We start from the raw sequence: 21,291 nt of genomic DNA on the forward strand, positions 1-21,291 counted from the left end.
TGCATCTTCAAAGGTAGGCATGTTGTGCAAATCAAATGATACAAACCCCCAAAAATCTATTTTAAGTCTAGGATGTAAGGCAACCAAATAGGAAAAGTGCCAAGGGGGGTGAATACTTTCGCAAGCAACTGTATAATATAGTATCTTTAACGTTGGTTACATTGTTTAGTATCATTACCGTTGGTTATATTGTTTAGCATCATAACCGTTGCTCCTATGATTTAGCATCATTGGGGGCTCCCGAGTGGCGCAGCGGTCTAAGGCACTGCATCTCAGTGCTTGAGGCGTCACTACAGACCCCCTGGTTCGATTCCAGGCTGTATCACAACCGGCCGTGATTGGGAGTCCCATAGGGCGGCGCATAATTGGCCCAGCGTCGTCCGGGTTTGGCCGGTGTAGGCCGTCATTGTAAATAAGAATTTGTTCTTAACTGACTTGCCTAGTTAAATAAAGTAATGTTTTTTTATTGTTTAGTATCATTACCCCTGGTTATATTCTTTAGTATCATTACCCCTGGTTATATTCTTTAGTATCATTACCGTTGGTTATATTCTTTAGCATCATTACCCCTGGTTATATTATTTAGTATCATTACCGTTGGTTATATTCTTTAGTATCATTACCCCTGGTTATATTCTTTAGTATCATTACCCCTGGTTATATTCTTTAGTATCATTACCCCTGGTTACATTCTTGTCACACCCTGGCTCGGGGGACTCTCGTATGTTGAGCCAGGGTGTTAGTTTCTATGTTTTGCATTTCTATGTTGGCCAGGGTGGCTCCCAATCAGAGACGGCTGTAGCTCGTTGTCTCTGATTGGGAGTCATACTTAGGTAGCCGTTAGGCATTCATTCTTTGTGGTTTCTTGTTCTTATTTGGTTTGTGTTAAACCGTAGACATCACGTTATCGTCTGTTGTTTTGATCGTGTGATCATTCTCTAAATAAATATGTTCACCCTCAACGCTGCACCTTGGTCCTCCTCCTTAGACGATCGTGACAGAAGAAACCACCTCGACTGGATCAAGCAGCGTGACGAGGAGAGAGGATGGACTTGGGAGGAGATGAGTGCGAGTCTGGCAAGAGGGATGGAGGCCTTGGCCACGGGTAATAGTGAAGCCCATAAATTTTTTAGGGGGGGGCTAACGCCGTGGACGACGGGGCAGCAGGAGGCCGCCAGGTTACGGGAGTCACTGGTCACCAGGGGGAAGGAGGATGTAGAGGCACGGCGAGAGGTACTGGCGTGTGTTGCCAGTCCGGGCCGGCCTGTTCCTGATCCCCACGTAGGGCCAGTGGTGTGTGTTCCCAGTACGGTCCGGCCTGTTCCTGCCACTCGCACCAAGTCAGTGGTGCGCTTCGTCAGCCCGGCACGGCCCGTTCCTGCTCCCCGCACCAAGTCAGTGGTGCGCTTCGTCAGCCCGGCACGGCCCGTTCCTGCTCCCCGCACCAAGTCAGTGGTGCGCTTCGTCAGCCCGGCACGGCCCGTTCCTGCTCCCCGCACCAAGTCAGTGGTGCGCTTCGTCAGCCCGGTCCGGCCCGCTCCTGCTCCCCGCACCAAGTCAGTGGTGCGCGTCGTCAGCCCGGCTCGGCCCGTTCCTGCTCCCCGCACCAAGTCAGGGGTGCGCTTCGTCAGCCCGGCTCGGCCCGTTCCTGCTCCCCGCACCAAGTCAGTGGTGCGTTTCGTCAGCCCGGTTTGGCCCGCTCCTACTCCCCGCACCAAGTCAGGGGTGCGTTTCGTCAGCCCGGCTCGGGCCGTCCCTGCTCCCCACACCAAGCCAGTGGTGTGCGTCGTCAGTCCGGCACAGCCCGTGCCTGTTCCACTGGTGCCTGGTTCAGCACGGGTCAGCTGCTTCACGCCGGAGCTAGAGCAATCCGCTCCACCAGTGTGCAGTCCAGCTCCGGTCAGCAGGGCCAGACCGGACCAGGGGTACTTTGGGGGGTTAGAGAGCGAGTGGGGATCATGCCCGGAGCCAGATCCGCCGCCAAGGCGGAGTGCCCACCCGGTCCCTCCCCTGTTGTGTTTGGTTGGCGCGGTCGGAGTCTGCGCCTTTAGGGGGGGGTACTGTCACACCCTGGCTCGGGGGACTCTCGTATGTTGAGCCAGGGTGTTAGTTTCTATGTTTTGCATTTCTATGTTGGCCAGGGTGGCTCCCAATCAGAGACGGCTGTAGCTCGTTGTCTCTGATTGGGAGTCATACTTAGGTAGCCGTTAGGCATTCATTCTTTGTGGTTTCTTGTTCATATTTGGTTTGTGTTAAACCGTAGACATCACGTTATCGTCTGTTGTTTTGATCGTGTGATCATTCTCTAAATAAATATGTTCACCCTCAACGCTGCGCCTTGGTCCTCCTCCTTAGACGATCGTGACAATTCTTTAGTATCATTACCCCTGGTTATATTCTTTAGTATCATTACCCCTGGTTATATTCTTTAGTATCATTACCCCTGGTTACATTGTTTAGTATCATTACCCCTGGTTATATTCTTTAGTATCATTACCCCTGGTTATATTCTTTAGTATCATTACCCCTGGTTACATTGTTTAGTATCATTACCCCTGGTTATATTCTTTAGTATCATTACCCCTGGTTATATTCTTTAGTATCATTACCCCTGGTTATATTCTTTAGTATCATTACCCCTGGTTACATTCTTTAGTATCATTACCCCTGGTTATATTCTTTAGTATCATTACCCCTGGTTATATTCTTTAGTATCATTACCCCTGGTTACATTGTTTAGTATCATTACCCCTGGTTATATTCTTTAGTATCATTACCCCTGGTTATATTCTTTAGTATCATTACCCCTGGTTATATTCTTTAGTATCATTACCCCTGGTTACATTCTTTAGTATCATTACCCCTGGTTATATTCTTTAGTATCATTACCCCTGGTTATATTGTTTAGTATCATTACCCCTGGTTATATTGTTTAGTATCATTACCCCTGGTTATATTCTTTAGTATCATTACCCCTGGTTATATTCTTTAGTATCATTACCCCTGGTTATATTCTTTAGTATCATTACCCCTGGTTATATTCTTTAGTATCATTACCCCTGGTTATATTCTTTAGTATCATTACCCCTGGTTATATTCTTTAGTATCATTACCCCTGGTTATATTCTTTAGTATCATTACCCCTGGTTATATTCTTTAGTATCATTACCCCTGGTTATATTCTTTAGTATCATTACCCCTGGTTATATTCTTTAGTATCATTACCCCTGGTTATATTCTTTAGTATCATTACCCCTGGTTATATTCTTTAGTATCATTACCCCTGGTTATATTCTTTAGTATCATTACCTCTGGTTATATTCTTTAGTATCATTACCCCGGTTATATTCTTTAGTATCATTACCCCTGGTTATATTCTTTAGTATCATTACCCCTGGTTATATTCTTTAGTATCATTACCCCTGGTTATATTCTTTAGTATCATTACCCCTGGTTATATTCTTTAGTATCATTACCCCTGGTTATATTCTTTAGTATCATTACCCCTGGTTATATTCTTTAGTATCATTACCCCTGGTTATATTCTTTAGTATCATTACCCCTGGTTATATTCTTTAGTATCATTACCCCTGGTTACATTTTACTAGACGCTCTTATCCAGAGCGACTTACAGTTAGTGAATACATATATATATGTTTTTATACTGGCCCCCCGTGGGAATCAAACCCACAACCCTGGCGTTGCAAACGCCATGCTCTATCAACTGAGCTACATCCCTGCCGGCCATTCCGGCCATCCCTGCCGAGGCCCTGGCACCTTGGCATCCGAGCCAGACCAAGGCCCTGGCACTTTGGCATCCGAGCCAGACCGAGGCCCTGGCACCTTGGCATCCGAGCCAGACCGAGGCCCCTGGCACCTTGGCATCCGAGCCAGACCGAGGCCCTGGCACCTTGGCACCCGAGCCAGACCGAGGCCCCTGCGGCCCCACCCCTGTTTTGGGCTTCGTCCCCGTCATTGTTCATGACGTACCTTGTGTTGGGTGGAGAAAATAAAACCCCTATTACGTATTCCTGCGCCTGTCTTCAAATCCTCATACAAGCTGACAGTTCAGCATCATTAGCTGTCAGTTATATTTAGTTGCACCTGTTTTTTCCAACATGCTAAATATAATACAGCTATAATGTTTATTATCATTACAGTCGGTTATATTGTTTATTATCATTACAGTCGGTTATATTGTTAAATATCATTACCGTTGGTTATATTGTTTCGTATCACTACAGTTAGTTATAATTTTAGTAGCAACGTTATTTTTTTTAAAGGGCCGGAATACTTTCCGAATGAACTGTATCTATCTCCATCACTCCAGTATCCCTGCACATTGTTAATATGGTACTGGAACTGACCCTGTATATAGTCACCTGACCCCTATACATATCTACCTCCATCACTCCAGTATCCCTGCACATTGTTGATATGTATCAACAATGTATCCGTAACACTCCCACCCTTAAAAGAGCAAACCACAATGGTTTGCGACACACGTACTATCACAACACCCAAATTGACAAATCATCCTGCCGGGATAACAAAAAAAAAACTAGATCATTACACACGAGACAAAGCATCTGCCAACACATTATCCAACCCCTTTTTGTGGCGGATCTCCAAATTATAATTTTGCACGACAAGTGCCCAACGCATAAGGCGTTGGTTCTGGTTGTACATCCGGTGGAGAAAAACTAAGGGGTTATGGTCAGTATAAACTATCACTGGTAATGCACTGGAACCAACATAAACTTCAAAGTACTGCAGAGCTAACAACAAAGCTAGAGCTTCTTGTTCAATGGTGGAATAGTTTGTCTGACATTTGTTAAATTTCCGTGAAAAATAACAGACAGGATGGTCCACTCCACTCTGGTCTTGCATCTACCTCCAGTTTAAACGGTCGTTCAAAATCTGGCGCAGCAAGAACAGGAGTACTACATAAGAGTGCTTTAGCAGTGTTGAAAGCAGTACGACACCCTTCAGACCATACAAATTTTCTCGCCGGACTGAGCAAATCCGTTAATGGAGCAACTACAGCAGAGAAATTTTTACAGAAACTACGGTAGTAGCCAACCATCCCTAAAAAACGGCGTAGCTCTCTTCTGGTGGTAGGTGCGGGAAATGCGTTTATAGCCGAGACCTTGGCATCTACAGGGCGCACCTGACCATGGCCGACCTGTTTACCAAGATAAGTAACAGTGGCCTTCCCAAACTCGCACTTTGCTAAGTTCAGGGTTAGAGAAGCGGTTGCTAGACGTTCACACACTACCCTTAGAGTGTTAACATGATCAGACCACTCAGTTGAATAAATTACCAGATCATCAAGGTAAGCACTACAATTAGGAACTCCAGCCAATACTGTGTTAACCAGGCGTTGGAAAGTGGCTGGTGCGTTCCGCATCCCAAATGCCATGACAGCATATTGTAGGAAGTGATCTGGGGTCACAAAGGCAGAGATGTCGGAGGCACGTGGGGTTAACGGCACCTGCCAGTAACCTTTTAGAAGATCTAGTTTGGTTACATAAGTAGCAGCACCAACAGTATCAATACAGTCATCCAGTCTGGGTAACGGGAACGAGTCGGGCACTGTGACAGCATTGACCTTCCGATAGTCCGTACATAATCTGGATGTCCCATCAGGTTTAGGAACCAGAATGCACGGAGAACTCCAAGGACTTGAACTTGGCATAGCCAGGTTATTCTCCAGCAAATAACCGACCTCACCCCTCATTATCTTTCTCTTAGAGACGTTGACACGATAAGGATGTTGCTTGATAGGTGCAGCGTTTCCAACATTAATGTCATGTTCTAACACATTTGTACATGTAGGAACATCATTAAAAAGACATGGAAAGCTGTGTAATAGTCTCACAATATCATCTGACTGTCTGTCCGTTAAATGAATCAGGCTGGACGGGAGAGACAGCAGCATCTCTGAATTGGGCAATCTAGCACACTGCTGCTGAGTATTGCGCAACTCCAAACCATCTCCGTCCACGTCATTAACATGACCTCCCACTACAGCCGTAGCAGCAATAGAGACAGCCGACTCGGCCAGTTTCTCTGGACTGTCTACCTGAGTGACGAGTCTGGTGTGGTATGTCTTCAACATGTTAGCGTGGCACACACGAGATTGGCGTTTTCTATCAGGAGTCTGTATCACGTAGTCAGTTTCACTTAGTTTCTTTTCAATGACATAAGGACCAGAGAAACGTGCTGACAATGACGCTCCTGGCACAGGCAACAATACAAGAACTCGGTCACCTGGCTGCAGTGAACGAGAAACAGCCTGTGTGTCATAGTGTCGTTTCATCCGTTTCTGTGAGGAAGACAGCGCTTCCTTTGCTAGAGCACAGGCAGCATGTAGGCGCTCACGAAAGCGACTAACGTAGTCCAACACATTTTCTTTCACACACAACTCTTGTGACAAAAACTGATCCTTAAGGACTTTCATAGGTCCTCTCATGGTGTGTCCAAACACCAGTTCAGCTGGGCTGAACCCTAGAGATTCCTGTACTGTCTCACGGACAGCAAACAAAACTAGAGGAACTCCCTCATCCCAATCTTTCTCAGATTCCAAGCAATATTTACGGAGCATAGACTTCAGGGTCTGATGCCAACGTTCAAGCGCACCCTGAGACTCTGGGTGATATGCGCTTGACACACGGTGTGTAACTGACAAGGATTTTAACACTTGTTTGAACAGTGTAGAAAGGAAATTCGTACCCTGATCAGTTTGTATCACCTTAGGTAACCCAAAAGTTGAGAAGAATTTGATCAACGCTTTACTCACCACCGGAGCAGTAATCCTTCGCAGAGGAATGGCCTCTGGGTACCTGGTGGCCACACACATAATTGTTAACATAAACTGGTTACCAGATTTTGTTTTTGGTAATGGTCCAACACAATCAACCATCACATGTTCGAATGGTTCACCTATGGCCGGTATGGGACAAAGAGGCGCGGGGGAAATAACCTGGTTCGGTTTCCCAACTACTTGACAGGTGTGGCAAGTCCGACAGAACTGAGCCACATCTTGTTTTAAGCCAGGCCAAAAGAAATGTCGCAAAACACGATCATAAGTCTTGGTGACTCCCAGATGTCCGGACCACTGGTGATCATGAGCGAGGGATAAAACATTTTGTCGAAAGGCTGCAGGAATCACTATTTGGTAAACAGCATTCCAATCTTCGCCAGCGTCAACATGGGATGTCCATTTACGCATGAGGAGATTACCATCAATGAAATATGCCATGTTTTTCTTCTTTAGCTCGTCCTCTGAGACAACACTAGAAAAACATTTAGCCAGGCTAATGTCAACCTGTTGGTTAGCGATCAGCTGCTCACGAGTAACTGGTAACTGTATTGCCTCAGCAACAAGTTCCACATCCTTCTTCCTTTCTCTGGGCTGTTGGTCAGACTGCACCAGCTTACCAGAGGTAGCACCCGAACTATCCTCTGGGTCACACTCTCTGAATAGAATCGTGTTCGACAAATCTATCACTTCACCCACTTGTCGTGCTTGAGCACGTGTGACAGCACAAGCGGGGAACACATCTGGATAACCCTGTGCCAGCTCCTCGGAGAGAGACTGGTCACTTTTATCCAATACCTCCAATATGGGTATCACCTTTCCTCCGGCAATATCGTTGCCCATTATAAATGTCACACCTTTTACTGGCAACATAGGACGTACGCCCACTCTGAACAATCCACTGACTAACTCAGAGTGTACGTTCACAAAGTGCAATGGCACTGGGACAAATCCCATTTCAATTCCTTGTACTAACACACTGGAACCACAATATGTATTATTAGACAAGGGCAACACATCAGCTAGTATGAACGACTGCGCCGCACCAGTATCTCTGAGGATTCTAACTGGACGCTGAGACGGTTCATCATCTGATATAGAAACAAACCCCTCAAAAATGAACGGTTCATAACTGTGATCTGGGACAGGGACTTTCAAACCACATTCACTATGAGGCCCCTGTCTTGATTCCGGCCTTACAACCGTACGAATCAGCCCAACACCCGTTGGCGGCCTGGCGTGCTGAGGCATCCCCGGTTTGCGTTTAAGCAAAAAGCAATCACTAACCAAATGTCCCACCTTATGACAATAGAAACAGTGACGCACATCTTTTGGGCGTGCTGGATGTACTGCTGGTCGACTAGGACTAAAAGTTAGCAACTCCGCAGCCCTGCTCTCCGTACGAGCCGAAAACACGCTCTTATGCGTCAATACAAACTCGTCTGCCAATACAGACGCTTCCGACAGTGAGGATACTTTCTGTTCGTTCAGATAAACTACAATGCGTTCGGGTAAGCAATTTTTAAACTCTTCTAACAAGATTAACTCCCGTAGATAGTTAAAATCAGTTACCTTACTAGCACTGTGCCATTTGTCAAACAGATTTCCTTTGTCTCTAGCAAACTCCACATAAGTCTGAGTAGGAGACTTTTTATGAGACCTAAATCTCTGTCGATATGCCTCAGGAACAAGCTCATAGGCACGAAGAACAGTAGCTTTGACCACGTCATAATTCAAACTGTCTTCAAGAGGTAGCGCTGCCAGAACCTCTTGGGCTTTACCTGTTAGTTTACACTGAAGTAATAGGCACCATACCTCTTTGGGCCATTTCAATGCTACTGCTATACGTTCAAACACACTGAAATAGGAATCAACCTCTGACTCCCTAAACACAGGTACCAAGGTGATCTGCCTACTAATATCAAACGTAGCAGCCGACACAGCTGGTGAGGATGGCTCACTAGCAGGCATAGTACTAGCAGAGACTAACCTCGCTGTTTCTGCCTCTAGTTCCATTTTACGCGTCTCCAGTTCTGCCTCTAGCTTACGCGTCTCCTGTTCTGCCTCTAGCTCCATTTTACGCATCTCCAGCTTGTCTTGCCTGATTTGTGCCCGCTCTTCCGCCTCCATTTGGAGCCGTGTCGAGCGGACATCGATCCTGGCATCACTGTCAGTCAGTGGGGAGAGTGGGTCATAACGGGGCAATGTGGCTGGAGCCTTAGCCTCGTCCTCAGACACTGATGGGCTTACAGGAACAGCCACCACCTCCCCTACAGGAGCAGCAGACTCAGGCGGCGGTAACTCAAGCACTCGCTCGTTCAACAACATCGCTAGCACTACTTCCCTAACTTCTGCTTTCACTAAACCCCTCGGTATGGGTGCAGAAAAGTGGTCAGCCAAAACCTGTAGATCCACTCTACGGCAATTATTAAAAACCTCCCACGTAGGGTTTTCCAAAAATGTATCCAACTCAAAAGTAGCCATTCTACTAGCAACACGAGCCGTCGACTACTGAACACAAAAAAAAACAGGTAGTACAGCTGCCAAGCTCAACACTGAACCAGACACTTACTAATTTGCATGAGTAGCATGGGATAGATCCCAGACGAGCCCCCACTTTATGTTACGAACCCCGTGGCTCTAAACGTCTAGGGTGGATGGACATGAGACCCGTAACATAAATTATGCAAATTAGGAGTGTGGCATGGAGCAGTGAGAACAAATGTGACACAACAACCATGAACTACCGTCAAACACAAATGGTTTATTTCAGAACACACGGTAAGGGTTTGGGAAAAAGGGCTGAGCAGGACCCAAGAAATGAAACAATAGTGTAAAACCCCCTAAACTGATCTAGCCTGCCTGAAGAACCGCTAGGCTACTGCTAGTCATACAAAAGTACAGTGGGTGGTCCGCTCAGGTCTAACTAGTGTGTATAGACAGTTCTTTCTACGGGAAATGTATGCCCAAGGGCAGCTAGCTCAAACTCCCCTTTTCCCAGAAACACACAATAGTTACCAAACAGAGTAACCAGCAACTTAGTGAGTACTCTAAACAAAGGACATCACAGTATCCATTACTCACATACAAAACAGTAGTCTAACAGAATTACCAATCATAGTAAACAGCACTTAGTGAGTAATCAAAAACAGGACACCACCGTGTCCATACTCACATACGGAAATATTCTCTCTCTCTCTCAACAAACACAAGACTGGTTTTTATACAATGCGATGTGTGATTGAACAAACGAGTAACAGGTGGTGCAATGCACAGGAATTGAAAGACTGGTCATGGCTCACATCAACAGCATAATCCCAGAAACCCTAGACCCACTCCAATTTGCATACCGCCCCAACAGATCCACAGATGATGCAATCTCTATCGCACTCCACACTGCCCTTTCCCACCTGGACAAGAGGAACACCTACGTGAGAATGCTATTCATTGACTACAGCTCAGCATTCAACACCATAGTGCCCTCAAAGCTCATCACTAAGCTAAGGATCCTGGGACTAAACACCTCCCTCTGCAACTGGATCCTGGACTTCCTGACGGGCCGCCCCCAGGTGGTAAGGGTAGGTAACAACACATCTGCCACACTGATCCTCAACACGGGGGCCCCTCAGGGGTGCGTGCTCAGTCCCCTCCTGTACTCTCTGTTCACCCATGACTGCATGGCCAGGCACGACTCCAACACCATCATTAAGTTTGCCGACGACACAACAGTGGTAGGCCTGATCACCGACAACGATGAGACAGCCTATAGGGAGGAGGTCAGAGATCTGGCCGTGTGGTGCCAGGACAACAACCTCTCCCTCAACGTGACCAAGACAAAGGAGATGATTGTGGACTACAGGAAAAAAAAGAGGACTGAGCACGCCCCCATTCTCATCGACGGGGCTGTAGTGGAACAGGTTGAGAGCTTCAAGTTCCTTGGTGTCCACATCACCAACGAACTATCATGGTCCAAACACACCAAGACAGTCGTGAAGAGGGCACGACAAAGCCTATTCCCCCTCAGGAGACTAAAAAGATTTGGCATGGGTCCTCAGATCCTCAAAAAATTCTACAGCTGCACCATCGAGAGCATCCTGACTGGTTGCATCACCGCCTGGTATGGCAACTGCTTGGCCTCTGACCGCAAGGCACTACAGAGGGTAGTGCGTACGGCCCAGTACATCACAGGGGCAAAGCTCCCTGCCATCCAGGACCTCTATACCAGGCGGTGTCAGAGGAAGGCCCTCAAAATTGTCAAAGACTCCAGTCACCCTAGTCATAGACTGTTCTCTCTGCTACCGCACGGCAAGCGGTACCGGAGTGCCAAGTCTAGGTCCAAAAGACTTCTCAACAGCTTCTACCCCCAAGCCATAAGACTCCTGAACAGCTAATCATGGCTACCCGGACTATTTGCACTGCCCCCCCACCCCATACTTTTTACGCTGCTGCTACTCTGTTAAGTATTTATGCATAGTCACTTTAACTCTACCCACATGTACATATTACCTCAACTACCTCAACTAGCCGGTGCCCCCGCACATTGACTATGCAACGGTACCCCCCTGTATATATAGCCTCCCTACTGTCACTTTATTCTATTGTATATATAGTCTCCCTACTGTCACTTTATTTTTACTTCTGCTCTTTTTTTCTCAACACTTTTTTTGTTGTTGTTTTATTCTTACTTTTTTTGTTTAAAATAAATGCACTGTTGGTTAAGGGCTGTAAGTAAGCATTTCACTGTAATGTCTGCACCTGTTGTATTCGGCGCATGTGACCAATACAATTTGATTTGATTTGATTTGATTGGTCCAATCAGCAGACACCTCAACGACCACCAATCAGGAACATACAGGACACCTGTGATTAGGGCAGAAGGAGAGAAACACACAAAAACACAGGATACCTGTATCCGTAACAGTACTGGAACTGACCCTGTATATAGTCACCTGACCCCTATACATATCTTCCTCTATCACTCCAGTATCCCTGCATTTACATTTACATTTACGTGATTTAGCAGACGCTCTTATCCAGAGTGACTTACAAGTTGGTGCATTCACCCTATAGCCAGTGGGATAACCACTTTACACTTTTTTTTTTTTTATTTTTTTTGGGGGGGGGGGCGGGGGGGTAGAAGGATTACTTTATCCTATCCCAGGTATTCGTTAAAGAGGTGGGGTTTCAAGTGTCTCCGGAAGGTGGTGAGTGACTCCGCTGTCCTGGCGTCGTGAGGGAGCTTGTTCCACCATTGGGGTGCCAGAGCAGCGAACAGTTTTGACTGGGCTGAGCGGGAACTATGCTTCCGCAGAGGAAGGGGAGCCAGCAGGCCAGAGGTGGATGAACGCAATGCCCTCGTTTGGGTGTAGGGACTGATCAGAGCCTGAAGGTACAGAGGTGCCATTCCCCTCACAGCTCCATAGGCAAGCACCATGGTCTTGTAACAGATGCGAGCTTCAACTGAAAGCCAGTGGAGTGTGCGGAGGAGCGGGGTGACGTGAGAGAACTTGGGAAGGTTGAACACCAGACGGGCTGCGGCATTCTGGATGAGTTGTAGGGGTTTAATGGCACAGGCAGGGAGCCCAGCCAACAGCGATTTGCAGTAATCCAGACGGGAGATGACAAGTGCCTGGATTAGGACCTGTGCCGCTTCCTGTGTAAGGCAGGGTCGTACTCTCCGAATGTTGTAGAGCATGAACCTGCAGGATCGGGTCACCGCCTTGATGTTAGCGGAGAACGACAGGGTGTTGTCCAGGGTCACGCCAAGGCTCTTCGCACTCTGGGAGGAGGACACAACGGAGTTGTCAACCGTGATGGCGAGATCATGGAACGGGCAGTCCTTCCCCGGGAGGAAGAGCAGCTCCGTCTTGCCAAGGTTCAGCTTGAGGTGGTGATCCGTCATCCATACTGATATGTCGGCCAGACATGCAGAGATGCGATTCGCCACCTGGTTATCAGAAGGGGGAAAGGAGAAGATTAGTTGTGTATCGTCAGCGTAGCAATGATAGGAGAGGAGGGGGGGGGGGGGGTACCACATTGTTAATATGGTACTGGAACTGACCCTGTATATAGTCACCTGACCCCTATACATATCTACCTCCATCACTCCAGTATCCCTGCACATTGTTAATATGGTACTGGAACTGACCCTGTATATAGTCACCTGACCCCTATACATATCTACCTCCATCACTCCAGTATCCCTGCACATTGTTAATATGGTATTGGAACTGACCCTGGAACTGTGCCTGTATATAGCTACTGACCCTGGAACTGACCCTGTATATAGCTACTGACCCTGTATATAGCTACTGACCCTGGAACTGTCCCTGTATATAGCTTACTGTTACAGGCTTTGGTTTTCCCATTTGTGTTTTGAGGTTGGACTTTAGCATGTATAGCTCGTTAGCACTGATTGGTGTCACCTCGTTAGTCCATATGTGTTACACCTGTTCTGGTTGTCATCTCATTAGTGGGAAGGTGTTTCACCTGTGTTGGCCCAGGTGATATTTAGGAGTGGCTGGCCCAGTGCTCCAGTGGAGCTTGAGAGATGTTGGGAGAGCTTCACTTCACGTCAGCTGAGGTGCGAGTTCGAGTTCGAGTTCGAGTTCGAGTTCGAGTTCGAGTTCGAGTTCGAGTTCGAGTTCAACCTATTTAAGTTTGAAAGAAGCCTGACATGCTACCCACATCAGGACACTCAGGTTGAAATATCAAAATAAAATATATTAATTTGGGGACACGTCGAAAAGCATTAAACATTTATGGCAATTTGGCTAGCTAGCTTGCTGTTGCTAGCTAATTTGTCCTGGGATATAAACATTGGGTTGTTATTTTACCTGAAATGCACAAGGTCCTCTACTCCAACAACTAATCCACAGATAAAAGGATAAACAGAGTTAGTTTCTAGTAATCTCTCCTCCTTCAGGCTTCTTCTTCTTCTTTGGACTTTATATGGCAGTTGGCAACCAACTTTATGGTGCATTACCACCACCAACTGGACTGGAGTGTGGACCTCAGTTAATCTTTCAATCACCCACGTGGGTATATGCTCCTAAAAACCAATGAGGAGATGGGAGAGGTGGGACTTGCAGCGCGTTGAGCGAGTTCCATTTTAGCGCCTGGCCACGCAGACGCTTGTTGACGCACAATGATTGAATAACATGTATGTGTACATTTATTTTGCAGCGCTCGCGCTCGCGACGTGTGCGGTGTGGTTAGCGTGTGCGGTGTGGTTAGCATGTGCGGTGTGGTTAGCGTGTGCGGTGTGGTTAGCGTGTGCGGTGTGGTTAGCGTGTGCGGTGTGGTTAGCGTGTGCGGTGTGGTTAGCATGTGAGTTTTGGTTTCCCCTGTTTGTGTTTCTCCATATTCTTTTTACTCTCTATCCTGAGTTGTTGTGGGTTTTTCTTTTAGTTTGTCTTTTCAGAGCAAACCTAGTGGGCATCCATGGTGGGTGTCTTTCAGAACCCCTTACTAGTGGCTTTGTCAACTTTCAGTGGACCACCTGGGTGCCTTTCAGAACCCCTTTCAACCCATTTGTTTTGTTGTCAGTGATTTTCTTTATTTCCCTTTTTTGAGTCACATTTAGAGTTTGTCTTGTGGGAATGTAACACTTTATAGTGTTCTTTTTATTTCTTATTTGCATTTCTGGTGTGTTTTTGTTCTACCTTGTTATTTTGTATTATTACATTGTCATTGATTACTGCATTGTTGGGTTTAAGAAAGGCATTTTACTGTAATCAATGACAATGGCATATTATTATTATTATTACTGTAGGCCTACTTGGGTATGTGACAATCTGTTCTCTGTGTCCTGTTCTGTTCTTGTCATTATAATGGTTTTCGTCCAAGAGGCTATTACTGGGCAAGCCTCTGCTATGGAGATGACTGTTAGATAATGTAGGACTTAAGATAAGTTGCGTCTTCTCTGCATTCTTAATTGGTTCAGTGTAGTCATGGTTACTAAGTGTGGAACAGTGATGGGGCCTTAAAACCCTTAAACCCCGCCCTGGTCAGTGGAGCAGCCAACGGAAAGCCAACAGGCCTGCAGCATGCTTTAACCATTACAGACGTCAAGGACCAATGGCATACTCCATCTCATTACCATTTACAATCATTGTTCTTAAGTCATCAAATGTGTATGGAAGAAACATGTAAAGAGAATGTTTATAATTGACTAGGCACGGTGGTCTGTGGTCATTAGCTTAGGTTGGACAGACATAACGACCAGCTTCATTCTCTCCTGGTCTCCCTGGTCTCCCAAGGTTGGACAGGCATAACGACCAGCTTCATTCCCTCCTGGTCTCCCTGGTCTGAGAAGGTTGGACAGGCATAACGACCAGCTTCATTCCCTCCTGGTCTCCCTGGTCTCAGAAGGTTGGACAGGCATAACGACCAGCGTCATTCTCTCCTGGTCTCCCTGGTCTCCCAAGGTTGGACAGGCATAACAACCAGCTTCATTCCCTCCTGGTCTCCCAAGGTTGGACAGGCATAACGACCAGCTTCATTCCCTCCTGGTCTCCCAAGGTTGGCCAGGCATAGCGACCAGCTTCATTCCCTCCTGGTCTCCCTGGTCTCAGAAGGTTGGACAGGCATAACGTCCAGCTTCATTCCCTCCTGGTCTCCCTGGTCTCAGAAGGTTGGACAGGCATAACGTCCAGCTTCATTCCCTCCTGGTCTCCCTGGTCTCCCAAGGTTGGACAGGCATAACGACCAGCTTCATTCCCTCCTGGTCTCCCTGGTCTCAGAAGGTTGGACTGGCATAACGACCAGCTTCATTCCCTCCTGGTCTCCCTGGTCTCAGAAGGTTGGACAGGCATAACGTCCAGCTTCATTCCCTCCTGGTCTCCCTGGTCTCCCAAGGTTGGACAGGCATAACGACCAGCTTCATTCCCTCCTGGTCTCCCTGGTCTCCCAAGGTTGGACAGGCATAACGACCAGCTTCATTCCCCCCTGGTCTCCCAAGGTTGGACAGGCATAACGTCCAGCTTCATTCCCTCCTGGTCTCCCTGGTCTCAGAAGGTTGGACAGGCATAACGACCAGCTTCATTCCCTCCTGGTCTCAGAAGGTTGGACAGGCATAACGACCAGCTTCATTCTCTCCTGGTCTCCCTGGTCTCAGAAGGTTGGACAGGCATAACGACCAGCTTCATTCCCCCTGGTCTCAGAAGGTTGGACAGGCATAACGTCAAGCTTCATTCCCTCCTGGTCTCCCTGATCTCAGGAGGTTGGACAGGCATAACGTCCAGCTTCATTCCCTCCTGGTCTCCCTGGTCTCCCAAGGTTGGACAGGCATAACGACCAGCTTCATTCCCTCCTGGTCTCCCTGGTCTCAGAAGGTTGGACAGGCATAACGACCAGCTTCATTCCCTCCTGGTCTCCCTGGTCTCAGAAGGTTGGACAGGCATAACGTCCAGCTTCATTCCCTCCTGGTCTCCCTGGTCTCCCAAGGTTGGACAGGCATAACGACCAGCTTCATTCCCTCCTGGTCTCCCTGGTCTCAGAAGGTTGGACAGGCATAACGACCAGCTTCATTCCCTCCTGGTCTCCCTGGTCTCCCAAGGTTGGACAGGCATAACGACCAGCTTCATTCCCTCCTGGTCTCCCTGGTCTCAGAAGGTTGGACAGGCATAACAACCAGCTTCATTCCCTCCTGGTCTCCCTGGTCTCCCAAGGTTGGACAGGCATAACGACCAGCTTCATTCCCCCCTGGTCTCCCTGTTCTCAGACGGTTGGACAGGCATAACAACCAGCTTCATTCCCTCCTGGTCTCCCAGATCTCAGAAGGTTGGACAGGCATAACGACCAGCTTCATTCCCTCCTGGTCTCCCTGGTCTCCCAAGGTTGGACAGGCATAACGACCAGCTTCATTCCCTCCTGGTCTCCCTGGTCTCAGAAGGTTGGACAGGCATAACAACCAGCTTCATTCCCTCCTGGTCTCCCTGGTCTCCCAAGGTTGGACAGGCATAACGACCAGCTTCATTCCCCCCTGGTCTCCCTGTTCTCAGACGGTTGGACAGGCATAACAACCAGCTTCATTCCCTCCTGGTCTCCCAGATCTCAGAAGGTTGGACAGGCATAACGACCAGCTTCATTTCCTCCTGGTCTCCCAAGGTTGGACAGGCATAACGACCAGCTTCATTCCCTCCTGGTCTCCCAAGGTTGGCCAGGCATAACGACCAGCTTCATTCCCCCCTGGTCTCCCAAGGTTGGACAGGCATAACGACCAGCTTCATTCCCTCCTGGTCTCCCAAGGTTGGACAGGCATAACGACCAGCTTCATTCCCCCCTGGTCTCCCAAGGTTGGACAGGCATAACGACCAGCTTCATTCCCCCCTGGTCTCCCAAGGTTGGACAGGCATAACGACCAGCTTCATTCCCTCCTGGTCTCCCTGGTCTCAGAAGGTTGGACAGGCATAACGACCAGCTTCATTCCCTCCTGGTCTCCCTGGTCTCATAAGGTTGGACAGGCATAACGACCAGCTTCATTCCCTCCTGGTCTCCCAAGGTTGGACAGGCATAACAACCAGTTTCATTCCCTCCTGGTCTCCCTGGTCTCAGAAGGCAAATGTTTTTAATTACCCTAACTTCCTCAGCATGTCCAACCAATCCTTTCTCGTTGGGTTTGATTGCAAGGCTATAGAAACACTCATATTGGATTAAAATAGCGGTTCACAGAGCGAAAATGTCCCAAATACAATGTTTTAAAACAGAGGTCCTGAGCGTGCGCATGTGTGTGAGACATATGTTTGGTAAGCTCCCAGATCATCTGAGCGGAGGGGAACGTTCTTTCTCTCTTTGAGTACACTCAACACTGGACACAAAGGGAAAGAGACAGCGGATCAAACACCATTAACATCCACTATCCCAGCTCTCTCTGGCTTGTATCGTGTTACTGGATGACCATGTGTTGTTTATGAGCCAGACGAATAGACAAACAATCGCTGTGTCCCGAATGGCACCCTGTTTCCTATATAGTGGTCCAAAGTAGTGCACTAAATAGGGAATAGGGTGTCATTTGGAAAACAGTTAACGCACTACAGACAGAGACACCCATCAACAGGTGCTGTAGATCCCAGCTGTAGGGATAGTATGGTTGGGATGTTTTCCACAGTGTATATATCTTTTCAATTACCCTGCGGTTTGAAACCTACGCTCCTATGATTGACATTATTTGGTATTAAAATAAGAGTGCAGACGGCCATTGTTTCATTAAACTTGTTGAGATAAAAAGAGCTTTGAATCCGAACGAGATATTTCCAGGTTGGACGTTAGCGCGTGGGGCACACCGACTGGTGTCCCCTCGTTGGTCAGTATATTAGTCAGAACGTGTTTCGCCTGTGCTGGGACAGGTGATACTTAAGAGCAGCTGGCCCAGTGTTCCAGTTGTCTTGAAAGATGTGGAGGGTCAACACCTTTAGTTGTCTTGAGAGATGTGGAGGGTCAACACCTTTAGTTGTCTTGAGAGATGTGGAGGGTCAACACCTTTAGTTGTCTTGAGAGATGTGGAGGGTTAACACCTTTAGTTGTCTTGAGAGATGTGGAGGGTCAACACCTTTAGTTGTCTCTCCCTATTTGATTTATAGAAAAACAATCCTTTATCTGATCTTCCCTGTTTTTTGTTTTGCTCCACTTTTTGGTTTGCTTCCTGTCTTTAAGTTCAGTTTGGGTTTTAATTTAGTTTGCCTCTTCTAACTGGCCGCCTTTTAGGTCCCAGTTTTTGTTGCTTGTCAACTTTCAGTGGACACCCCCATGAGTGCACACCCCCATGAGTGGACACCCCCATGAGTGGACACCCCCATGAGTGGACACCCCCATGAGTGGACACCCCCATGAGTGGACACCCCCATGAGTGGACACCCCCATGAGTGGACACCCCCATGAGTGTCTTTCAGAACCCCTCCTAGAACCCCACCTGTTTTGTTTTGGTTGTTGTTAGTTGCATAAATATACAGGCAATTTATTTATTTTTTAATAAGCCGTGGACTTTAAGTTGGAAGCATTTGTGGAAAACCCTACACGGCAGATGCTAGCTACATGTAAATCTGCTCATCATTGTAAAGCATTATGACGTCAATGTTGCACATGCCAATTCAAAAGCAGTAGTCAAAGAGTTGAGGAGGAAATCCTTCCAGAGAGGGAGAATGATGAAAAGGGTTTAACGGGTGGTAGAGTACCCTGAAGACGTACGGGTGGTAGAGTACCCTGTAGACGTACGGGTGGTAGAGTACCCTGTAGACGTACGGGTGGTAGAGTACCCTGTAGACGTACGGGTGGTAGAGTACCCTGTAGACGTACGGGTGGTAGAGTACCCTGTAGACGTACGGGTGGTAGAGTACCCTGTAGACGTACGGGTGGTAGAGTACCCTGTAGACGTACGGGTGGTAGAGTACCCTGAAGACGTACGGGTGGTAGAGTACCCTGTAGACGTACGGGTGGTAGAGTACCCTGTAGACGTACGGGTGGTAGAGTACCCTGTAGACGTACGGGTGGTAGAGTACCCTGTAGACGTACGGGTGGTAGAGTACCCTGTAGACGTACGGGTGGTAGAGTACCCTGTAGACGTACGGGTGGTAGAGTACCCTGTAGACGTACGGGTGGTAGAGTACCCTGTAGACGTACGGGTGGTAGAGTACCCTGTAGACGTACGGGTGGTAGAGTACCCTGTAGACGTACGGGTGGTAGAGTACCCTGTAGACGTACGGGTGGTAGAGTACCCTGTAGACGTACGGGTGGTAGAGTACCCTGTAGACGTACGGGTGGTAGAGTACCCTGTAGACGTACGGGTGGTAGAGTACCCTGAAGACGTACGGGTGGTAGAGTACCCTGTAGACGTACGGGTGGTAGAGTACCCTGTAGACGTACGGGTGGTAGAGTACCCTGTAGACGTACGGGTGGTAGAGTACCCTGTAGACGTACGGGTGGTAGAGTACCCTGTAGACGTACGGGTGGTAGAGTACCCTGTAGACGTACGGGTGGTAGAGTACCCTGTAGACGTACGGGTGGTAGAGTACCCTGTAGACGTACGGGTGGTAGAGTACCCTGTAGACGTACGGGTGGTAGAGTACCCTGTAGACGTACGGGTGGTAGAGTACCCTGTAGACGTACGGGTGGTAGAGTACCCTGTAGACGTACGGGTGGTAGAGTACCCTGTAGACGTACGGGTGGTAGAGTACCCTGTAGACGTACGGGTGGTAGAGTACCCTGTAGACGTACGGGTGGTAGAGTACCCTGTAGACGTACGGGTGGTAGAGTACCCTGTAGACGTACGGGTGGTAGAGTAACCTGTAGACGTACGGGTGGTAGAGTACCCTGAAGACGTACGGGTGGTACAGTACCCTGTAGATGTACAACTGCGATAGGTAGAACATAAAATGGGAACAACAGAAATTAGAACTCAAGCACAATGAAAGGGAAAGAGCAGCCAGACAACAAGAACAGGAACGTGAGCATGCCATCCGATTAAAAGACATGGAGCTGGAAGCACGACAAAGAGATCTGGAAGTACTCCGAATGAAGTCAGGCCATCCTCCCTCAGAGTTTGATCTTGGTCGGAACAGCCGGATTGTACTCTCTTTCAATGAAAAGGAGGTGGAAGTATATTTTACTCTGTTTGAGAGGATTGCCACATCCCTAAAAGGCTGCAAGCTATTTGGTCACTGCTCCTCCACAGTGTTCCTGCGGTAAAAGTTCAGAAAGTGTACACCGCTTTATCTCTTGACCAGAGTTCAGATTATGACACTTTTAAAGCTGCTGTCCTTCAGGCTTACAAGTTGGTCCCAGAGGCATACAGACAACAGTTCTGTCAATTACAGAAGACAGAATCACAAAGCCATGTTTAGTTTGCAAGGGAACAAGCATGTCTTTTTGATCGGTGGTGTGGTTCTCAAGAGGTCAAGGACCTCGAGAATTTAAAGACACTCATACTTCTCGAGCAGTTAAAAATTGCATTCACGAAAGAGTTGAGACCTACGTTCATGAGCACAAGGACCTCACTTTTGAGAAAGCTGCAGTCCTTGCAGATGAGTTTGTGTTGACACATAAAACTACCTTCACAAACAAAGAACCCAGTAGTTATCCCTACACAAAAAGCAATCCAGAGAAGTCACCTCCTACCACAAGGTTTCAATCTTGTTCCCCCAGTGCCCAAAGACAAAGATTGGCAGAAAACTGTGTTTTTTATACCTGCCAGTTTGTCATTACTGCTGTGAGAAAGGACACATTGTCTCAGTGTCCTAAGTTGAAACAGAAAAATGGGAGAAAAAAAGCTGTTTCTTCTTGTGGGAGCACTCCAGCTCATCAAGTCTCTGGTTGGGACTGGTGTATCTCCTAAACAAGACTTTGGATCAGATGTATGAACCCTTTGTTTCAGACGGGTTCGTGTCTCTGCAGAGTGGTGATGCTGGGGCAGCCCAATCCTTCATTTTGGAGGGTGTTTTGCCTTTGTCTGAGGAAATAGCATTCTTGCGCCA

Source organism: Coregonus lavaretus (genome assembly GCF_964263955.1).
Source record: "Coregonus lavaretus genome assembly, chromosome: 12".
Lineage (NCBI taxonomy): Eukaryota > Metazoa > Chordata > Actinopteri > Salmoniformes > Salmonidae > Coregonus > Coregonus lavaretus.